Source organism: Alligator sinensis, unplaced genomic scaffold, assembly GCF_000455745.1.
Source record: "Alligator sinensis unplaced genomic scaffold, ASM45574v1 scaffold1277_2, whole genome shotgun sequence".
NCBI classification, from domain to species: domain Eukaryota; kingdom Metazoa; phylum Chordata; order Crocodylia; family Alligatoridae; genus Alligator; species Alligator sinensis.
Window position 1 is genome coordinate 91518 of NW_005843023.1, and position 10418 is coordinate 101935.

Genomic DNA, 10418 nt, shown 5'->3' on the forward strand with positions numbered 1-10418 from the left:
CCCCCCCACACACACACACACACACACACACACAAAAGGAGTATTTCCAGGGGGCAAGGGAAGGGACTTCTGGTGGCAAATGTCAGGGGTTAGGGGTGGGACTTCCTATCCCAAGATGATGGCCAGGGGCGGAGCACCTCTCAAGGGGCGGAGCTACCAATGAGGCCCTGAACAGCTCACCAAACCTCTTTAAGTAGCCCTCTGCTGGAAATAATTGCCCACCCCTGCTCTGGGTCTTGGTAAGGTCAAGCTGGAGCCTGAAAAAACATCCCTCTGCTTTAGTCATGCGAGTCGCATTTGCTCTTAAGGATCCATCAGGATTCCTTTCTGCTGCTCCTCCTCAAACTACATAATATCTAAAATTTATGTATAGGAGTGGCTTTTGTTACTGGGAATTCAGTATGGCACTGGGAATTTAATAGGGAATCAAATTGCATTGAATTTCATCCTCTTCGAATATCCACTGCTTGACCAATTAAACCAACACTTATTGAAAGGAAGGGGAGCTTTGTTTTCTGCTTGTATGTATGTGTGCATGTGCATGTGCGTGTGCGTGTGCGTGTAAATCTCTGCCTGGGAACTCTGTTTCTCTCACCACTGATATGCAGAGAGCTCTAGGGTAGGCTTGAGGCAACGGTTAACCTCAAGTCTACCCTACAGATCTGGGACAAGAGTAATGATAATAGGCTGTGGAAACTCCAGGAGAAATGTATTCACAGAGCTCCTCAAGTTGGACTATGGGTAACATTCTTGTGATGAGTGCCAGAGGAATTTAGGTAACCATAAAGGGTCACGATCTCAGCTTTACATTTCACCCACCAAAAGCCACCTCCAGTAACAGACTACTCATAACACCATTCCAGGGAAAGTTTGATTCAGTTCTGACTCAGTAGCATGAAGGCCACCTGCTTAGCCACAAACTCCTCTTCCCTGAACCAGTGACAATGCACCATAACCACATGGAAAAGAAAAGGGTACTGGGCCTTTCTGATGGCATTACTCCAGTGAATAGCACTTTAAGCCCAAACAAATAGAAAGCGAGAGTTGGGGGCAGGGGAAATAATATTCAGTACTGGGTTTTGTTTTTAAAAACAAATAAATGCCCTCGTCATCTATTCCACAGGAAGAAAGAATCTATTCCACAGGAATCACAATGTAGAGTGAGTAACATTCTTTTTTCATAGGAATCTGTACTGAATTTGGCTGTTAATCATAACCTGTATTTGCTTTGCTTGGGATTTTCTTTATGTCCCTTATTTCTTGCTTAACCAGTTTCCCCTGGCCCCCACGCAAACATTTCTTTGCCTGAAATTAATCAGTGCCATATTAAAATGATGCCTCCCTGCTTTCAAAAGGAGCTGTCAGATTCACTAATTCATACTTTAAATGACCACAAAGGCCCTGCTAGTACACCAGGAAGTTTGACGGTAGTTGAAAGAAATGAAAAAGCATTGAACATGAAACTTCTGACCGTTTAGGTACCTTGGGGTTGTGATCAACAGCATCTGAGCATCTCAAAGTCCACAATACATTCAACCCCCAACTCCCTCTGAAATAGGAAAACACTATTATTTACATAAACAGAACTAGGACACAGAGACACCACGTTTTTCATAGTAGTTAGGCACCCAACTTTCATTAATTTCAATGGTATGCTCCCATGGCCTGTCCCGTACCAAGAACTGAGCACAGATTTTCTGGGTCTTGGGAATGCCTTACCCACAAGACCAGCCTTTTCTCATCTGTAGAGGAACAATTTCTTTTTCTTTCTATAATAAACACTTCTGGAATCCAAGCCATTGGTTTTCTAAGAAGCAAATCAGTTTTGCAAGAAATATGAAGAGGACCACACAGAAATCCTAGTTTTTGACTTTTTCAAGTGTTTAGCCAATTAACAGACATATGGTTCAATTACTGTTTGAACACTAAGAGGGGTCTAGGTCTTCAGCTGGTATAAATTAATAATTCCTTTGAAGTCAATGGAACTGTGTCAGTTAGCAGCTGAAGATTTGGTCTGCTAAATTTCTATGCAACAATGTCTTTTCATCTCAAAAGACTCCAAAACAAAGTGAAGAAGATGGAAGCATTGCTTACTTGTTACAGAAGCAAAAGCCCCTTGGGAAGAGAATGAGGTATCAATGCTGCATGAAGCTTTTGTAAACGGGGAAATGAATGACTTCTTCAGTAAGGTGTACAAAGGAGATTAAGGTTGGTGGAACAATTACTCATGTTGGTGTTTGGCCACTGGGCTTGAGTCTACTATTTCCAGTGAGCACTCCCAATAGATCTCCTTTTTGCATCAGCTGAAAGATGTCAGCCAGTACTAATGATGAGACCCCAAACAAGAAGAGCCCACTTCAAGGCTGAAGGACTATATTCTAGTTTCTTGGTTCCAGTCCTATATTCTTTGGTGACTGAAGCCTGCATTAGTCAGACTTTAAAAAAAATCATACACAATACAGAGTATAAGATTGCATGACACTTACGGAGACCCTTTGTTTTAGTTAAGTTATTGAGTGTCTTGATCTATCTTTATAGCGGAAGGAGGGAAACTGCATGCAGCCAGCAGTTTCACCCCACAGAACACCTACCCTGCTAACATTCCCTTCAATTGGAGAGGGGAGTACATAATTGGGTACTACCCAGGCTACACTGATATACCACAACATAAACTTTAAGTCAGCCAGCCAGCCAGAAATTTCTAGCAGCAGGCTGGGGTATTGCTTCACCACCTGCTAGAGAAAATCCGATCTACTATGGGAACTGTATGTACAGTGTAACCGCATTATAACAGACTCCCATGGGATTGAGGAAAAAAGTTGTTAGAGGATGGTGTTTGCTATTGTAGCTTCAGTCACTATGTCATAATAAAAAAGTGTTTCTTGTTGGAACAGAATTCCTTAGTTCTAATGCTCTCTCTGCTACTGTTGACCTCATGCAAGTCATCCACCCCTATGCATCTGTAAAATAAAAGGGGATAACAGCACATACTTACTTACCTAATACAGAAAGAGGTAAGGAGGGTTACAGTAGTTAGTTAATATTTGAAGGTGCTAAGTGGCGTCATGGTAATGGGCTCTTGAACAACATATTTAAACTGCAGTGAAAGGAACAGCTGCATCTCAAATAATTTACAATAACTTTACCTGGCATCCTTTTCAAATAACTAAGACAGATGCCTACATGTAAGCTGTCAGTTTTTAAAACCCTGAAAGATAAGATTAAGCTTTCCAGTGACCTCAAGGCTTTCCTTACCTTTATTGGTCTCTCTTAAAAGCAGAAATCTCCTTTTCCAAGCACGTTTTTCCTGTTATACAATAACCAGTGGCAGTAGGGGCAGACTGAAGTGCATTGCTGCTGGGATTTCTGATCCAGGGAACAAAGATGCACAGCTAACCAAACAACTACTTTGAAATTATCATTTCGTGTCTTCAGAACTAGGAGGTAGGGCTGTGTGAAACGGACCCTATTTGATTCAGATTTGGATTCAGCCTGAATCAGGGACAGTGATTCGATCCATTGCTTCGGATCACTGTCCCTGATTCTATTCGGCCGAATCCGAATCTGAAGATTCGATGCTGATTCAGTAAATCAGCGATTCGGACACGGGCACAGCTTTAAAAGTTTTTTCTACATACCTTGAAGTAGCAAGCGCGGCTTGTGATTGCTGTGGTGCTGGGGCGCATGGAGTGTCCTACAGGAGTGTGGGGGTCCCTCTATATGCTCAGCAGCAAACAGGAAGGGAACCAGAAGTACTTCTGGTCCCCTTCCAGGTCTGCTGGGGAACGTGCAGGGGGCCCCCCATGCTCCCCTGGCTCAGCGATCAGCTGGAACCCTGGGTGCCTCCCCCTCCCCCTTCCCCAGAAAGCATCAGTCGCCAAGCCAGGAAGGTGTGGGGTGGATCAGGAAGTGGACCGGAAGTGCTTCTGGTCCACTTACAGGTCTGCTGCTGAGCAGACTGGGGAGCACCCCGTACTTCTGTGGGACACTCCATGCGCCCCAGCATCGCAGCATTCAGAGCCCCTGCTATGTAGAGATATGTAGAATAAACATTTAAAGCTGTGTCTACGTCCAAATCACTGAATCTGTCCAAATCTCTCCAAATCAGTTTGGAGGGTTCCGATTCAATTCAGAAATTCAAGGGTCCTCTGATTCGATTTGAATTCAGAGATTTGGCCACCAAATCAGGCTGAATCTCCACCGAATCAAATCAGGGACTGAAGCTTCGCACAGCTCTACTAGGATGACATGCAGGAGAGGGCTGAATACAACCGCTTAGTCTGATGTCACCAAGCCATTCAGAAACCTAGTTTGGAACCAAATTATGCAAATGGCTTCTGCCTATAATGGGCAACCAAAACTATCAAAATCCTCAAACTTAGCAGTGCTCAATATCGTGATCCATATTTTGCATCTTGAATCTATGTTTAGAAAACACAAGGACACATTATACCTCCTGGCTCTACCAGTACAACCCAGTGAAGTCAATGCAGTTGCACCAGAATAGCTGAGAGCAATGTTTGGCCCCTGATATAAATACTCAAAATTTATATGATGCTGTATAATACTTCTAAATCTTTGAATAGTGCAGGCTTTGGTCACCTGTAAATATAGGACTGAGCCACCAAATTGGAATCCAGCACTTCAGCCCTGATTCTACAGCTTTCTTGCTTGGGGTCCTATTATTGGTATACCTGTTCTTTAAATACTGCTGTTTTTAGTTCTAATCAGCATGGTCCTGCATACTGATAAATGAAGATACCTTAGTCTCACATGTCTGAGAGTTCATCATTTTGCTTTGTCTGGATGTACATTCAGTGCTGGAGAGTAGTGCCAACTGACAGCCTGATATTAGTGTATGTGAATGTAGGTATGTATGTATGTATACAGGGGTATAGGCTGTAGCCATGTTGGTCTAAGGAGATAGGCAGACAAAATTCTTTTGGTGAATCTGATATCTCTTATTAGACCAACTCAAATAGGTGGAAAAATTCTTCTTTGCAAGCTTTTGGGTATAAATGCCTTGTGTCAGGCTGAGGAAGCATCTGCAGTTGGCGTGTGCTCTTCCTGGATGGAATTAAACCATTCTTCTTGGCAAAGGCTCAGAGAGACTTATAGAAGCAAGCAAATAATGTATAAAACAAGTAAACAAAAGAAAAAAAAATAACTTGTAAAAGCCAATCAATTATTAAAATAAAAACTGCGAAACAGTGTTTGAACCTAGTCTGACATATAGCACTTCCAGAAGATGTCCAAGCTCATGGTCTCATGGAGGAGAGAGTTCCAGAGTTGAGGCGTGATGACTGAGAATGTCCTCCAGCCTGCCTTTGTCAAGTGAATGTGGTGCAGTGATGGTACTTGCAGGAGAATGGTATTGGCCACCAGGGGGTCCTATTTATGATGACAAGAGGCTGCTATAATACATGTGCTACTTGCACCAGTAATCACAACCACGAAGAGTGAAGTACTTTGCTTATTGCCAGAGCCAATACAGAACTGCCAAGCTCCAAACTTATTGTCCTGCTAACACGCCTCACTCATGTTCTGAAGGAACTGACTCTAAGACCGAGGGCTAGTTCAGTTTCCATCAGCCATTCAAGCCTTGGCTGTTTTACTGATGTTGCCTTCGAAAATAACTTCAGTCAGATGATTGTTGCCCTCTGGGAACTGAGCTAAGATCCCTTAACTCACCTCTGTCACACTGCAGGCACCAGGTTAAAAAAGTAGTAACTGCAGGAAGTTCTAAACAACCATCAGAGAGTAATGAATTTCAGTCACCGGTGGCCTAGATTTAAGCTAATGACCTACAGGTGAAAGGCTTCATTTCCTATTCAGAGGTATCATAGATGTCCATTTCCCCATTTCTTTCCTTTTATAAATGCCCTTTATTCTTAGTTGCTTAATCCCTGTTATGTATTCTTCCAATTTTCCCATCAGGATAGCACAGGTGGCATTTCCCTTTATTAAAAGCCCTTTCACTGCAAATGATGAGATCTATGTTTCCCAGAATTTAAGAGAAAAAGAGTCACTTCCTTTCTCAAACAATAGGTATTTCTTTCTGCTGACATCTCCATCATGTGTGCTAAGAATGGGAGTGTGGTTAACTAGGAAAGGCTACCATCTAGAACTCTGCTTCACCCTCAGTGTAGTACAATGACTTCACGCTGGTGCTAATAATGCTGTACTACCAGTATTTTTGTGGCTGGATATTTGTTGTGTCCTGGATGTTCACCTGAACAGAAGGACCTGCAAGTGGGCAGACATCTTGGTGCCTAGAGGATTCAGCTCAACCTCACCCTAAGGGGCTTACCATCACTCACTGATTATTCCCCATAGGGTAAAATCCTGACATACATAAATAAAGGTAAGCTTCATCATTAACATTAATGGGATCAGGATTATACCCTTGGTGCTTAGCTGACCTACCAGATGGATGGCTGATATAGCCCTATAGTTACATTGTAGGGCTCTGGCTGCCTAAATAAGCTACTTGGCAACACAGGGCGCATCTACACATTCATTAATGTGCAGTTTCTATGCATTTAATTTAGTACTTGTATAATCAAGTACTAAATAAATGCACAGTAACCAGAGTTACTGTGTATTAGTGCCAGCAAATGCCTTTTTAGTGACACTACTGCACAGTAGCCTAATACTACTGTGCAGTAGCGTATTAGCACTGTTGGTGCTGTGATGCCGTACTGCACGGTATTATTAGGCTATTGCACAGTTAGCATCTCATGTAGACACACCCACAGAGAAAGCTTTAGCTCCCAGTTCACCTCTGAGTCTGCAGCCCAGATAGCCTTTGAAACTTCTCCACCTTACAGGGCTATTCCTACCTCCTGCCTGTTATACAGTGCAAGTCAGAAGAATAACATGGCTGAAGATCAATTGTACCATCATCTGACCTGGGTATCTCTGTGAGGATTCCTCTGAAACTACTGGCGTCCTAGAAGTTTCCAGAATGATTTTGTGATCATCTCACAAGTAACTCCTCCCTTCACCAGTTTCAGAGTTCTTATAAATATGTATAAGGCCCCTGTGATGTGAAGGTTTCAGAATCCATGTCCTAGCAATAGTGTTTACTAGAACAGTGAGGTTTAAGCAAATATTAGAACATTAGCCGTGCCATACTTGGTCAAACCTATGGTCCTTCTAGCCCAGTATTCTGTTGCTGACAGTGGCAGAAATGTATACTATAGAGGAAGAGAATCAAATCAGATATCTCTAGTGTGATCTATCCCTTATTAATACACCTCACCACCCAGCCTCAACTATTATTGATTTAGAGAGGCCAAAGGAAATATCTCCAACCATTCAGTTCAATAGCAATTAATAGATCTATTGCCCATGCACTTATCTAGTCCCTTTTTGATCCTGGCTTTGGTATCTGCCTCAACCACCTCTTGTGGCAATGAATTTTGTAAATTAACTATGTATTCCCTAAAAAAGTACTTTCTCTTGTTATTGCAGTACATTCATAGGAAAATAGATTTCAGGTTAATTACTGTGAATGTTTACAGCAGAAACAGGATTTTACGAGTTACAATGATCCAGTCTGGGCGCCAAAATATACCATGGAACCTGCATATCCGATTAAATCAGCTCAATCAGTGCCATAGCAATGAAGTTTGGGGCATGGGGCAAAGCCCGCAGCGGCAGCCTGCCCTTGCCCCACGCACAGATCCAAGGGGTACGTGCCCTGTCCCATGCTTGCCCAGGAGTGCACGCAGCAGCAGCTGCCCTTCCCCCATCCCCACACCGCCTCCCCCACCCCAAACAAGCCGCTTGCAACTCCATCCCACACCCTGCCCCAGCTGGGCAATGCCTGTTGGCACCCCTTCACTTGGGTGCCTGGAGTGGTCTCCCCACTCAACCCCCACTCCTTGCTATGGCACTGAGCTCAATGGTGAAAGCCTGAATGAGTCGTTTTGATAAATTTGTGATTTGTACAGGGATAGGATAGGAATGGAAAAGGAAGACATTCATGAAAGCAATGTGTTGTAAGTTGTTCTGCTATCAGTAAAGTGTCTAAAATAGTTTTGATTTTTTTTTGGTGAAACATAGATACGCTTAGCCTATGATATTAAACTCAGTATAATATGAAGACTGATGAATTAGGAGAAGAAATCAGGGAAGGGTGACAAAAATAGAAAGAGAATTAAAGGACGTTGTGTATAAAGAGTGGCTCAACTGACTTAACATGTCCAATTCATAGGAGAGGGAGAGATTTATAACTGTCTGCAAGGGCTTTGAGGATGCAGTAGAGTGGGAAAGGGAGATGCTTTGTTTACAGTAGTAGATAACTGGTGGAATAAAGAGAGAAAACGACTTTTCAAGTGAAACGCCCACTTGAAATTTCTACAGCTTGTTCCTCTTTGCTGTAATTGACCTGGGATTTTTTTTTGGGGGGGGGCGCAATAGGGCACTGATGCTCCAGGGCAAGGGTCAGCAATGTGTTTGGGAAAAGTGCCAAAAACACCCAAACTCAACTTGTAAGACATTGGCGTGCCAGGAATGGACAGTGGGGGAGCTACGATAGGCCCAATCTTGTTGTGGCAGTGCAACCCCAGCCCCTTCCCCGCTGTCCGCCCCAAGGCGCACATGCCAAGCAAAATGCCTGCGCGTGCCATGCTCTGGCACCTATGCCAGGGGTGTCTACCCCTGCTCCAGAGGAAGCCACTAGCTTGTAGTGGAAATCAACATAGCTCAACTGGATCATTCTCAGTGGGCGCATCTATACAGGACCCTAACTGCACAGTAGCCTAATAATACAGTGCAGTGGCATATCACAGTACAGACAGTGCTAATACATGACTGCACAGTATTATTAGGCTACTGAATAACAGCATTACTAAAAAGGCATTTTCTGGCGCTACTGCGCAGTAACTCTGGGTACCGTGCATTTACTTAGTACTTGATGATATAAAAACTAAATTAAATGCACAGTAACCACTGTGCATCAATGAACATGTAAATATGCCCATTATCTATTTATTAATATAGATTTCATAAATTTCGTAGACATTAGGGGCTGGAAGGGACCTTGTGAGATTGAGTCCAGCCCCCAACCCCCGCTATAGGCAGGAAGTCAGCTGGGATCAAGTGACCCCAGCAAGAAATACATCCAAATGTTTTTTGAATGAGTCCAGAGTAGGTGCTTGCACCACCTCTGGGAGGAATTTGTCCCAGACCCTGGACACTCACACCATAAAGAACTTTTTTCTTATGTCTAGTCTAAATCGGCCTTCCTGGAGTTTATGGCCATCAGACCTTGTTATCCCTTGGGGAGCTCTGGTGAACAGCTGTTCTCCCAGGTCCTGATGTACCCCTCTTATATAATTGTAGGCTGCCACAATTTATAGACCTAAAGTCTATATAATCATAGGTTTTAAGACTGGGATTCTGAACTCCTGTATACCACAAGCCAGATGGCCTCAATCAATAATTTCTGCTTTGAGCCCATAACTTATTTATTTAGAACTAAATAAAAATAATAACAAGGCTAGAGGCATCCTAACACACACATTACAATTCCAGCAGCATTAAAATAATCATTTCAGTACATGCCCAGCTTCCCAATCATCTCAAAAACTACCATCCTCCCTGTAATGTTGTTCGGGAAGACACACTTTAAGCTGTACCCAGGTACTTTCCATTGAGCCTACTGGAATTTCCACTAAGGAAAGTTTTAAAACCTTAACCAAAGGAAAACTTTAGAGTAGACCTTAGGGTAGGAAACAGTGACTGTGATTAAGCACTGGAATAATCTGCCTGGAGAGGCAGGTGAACCACCTTCAGAAAGAATGGACACATGAAGGACTAGAACAAATGAAATACCTGCTTTGTATATTGTGCAGGGCAGTGTCCTAAGATCGCTGCTGACAAACAAACCCCATCTGCTCACTCTCAGTCTGCAGCACCATATGCTGGAAAAAATGTCTGCTTGGGTGTTGAAGAAGGATGTTCCAGACTTGGGTATCTTCCTGAAGGAGCTCTGGGCACACCTGCCACCACTCTGTGAGTGACTACATGATCATTTCTTCTACTTGTGGCATACAAGGAGGGGGAACAAATGGGTGGGGCTTTTTCATTGACAGCAGCCTCAGGATTAAATCAGGCATGTCAAATGTATGACCTGCATGCTAGATCCAGAGTCATGTCATCTGACCTGCAGGGCTCCCAGAGAGAATAGGAATTCAGGGTGCGAGGTGAACAGGGGTAGGGAAGCCTGTCACTGAAGTTGGGGTTACACAGCCCTTTTGGGAACACACATTAGCAGTTGGAGCAAGAGACAGCTGCATTAACCCCCATGCTGCCACAGTTATTGCTTGCCCACGCCACATCTGGATCTGGCCTGGGGGGCTGGATGAGTCTGACACCCCCCCCCCCCCCCCCCCCCCCACAACCACCAA

General features: G+C 43.6%; 1 protein-coding gene across 7 annotated transcripts in view; it reads right to left on the bottom strand.

Moving 5' to 3' along the window:
- Positions 1-10418, bottom strand: part of LOC102375178 — a 60359-nt gene that overhangs the window by 45430 nt on the left and 4511 nt on the right. Inside the window, exon 1 of one of the 7 annotated variants that reach the window (XM_025193195.1) lies at positions 1483-1503. The exons of the other annotated variants lie outside the window; for them this stretch is intronic. The gene's annotated coding sequence lies outside the window, so the exon portion shown is untranslated. Of the gene's footprint in view, positions 1-1482; positions 1504-10418 lie in introns of those variants that run through there. 7 annotated transcript variants of the gene reach the window in all.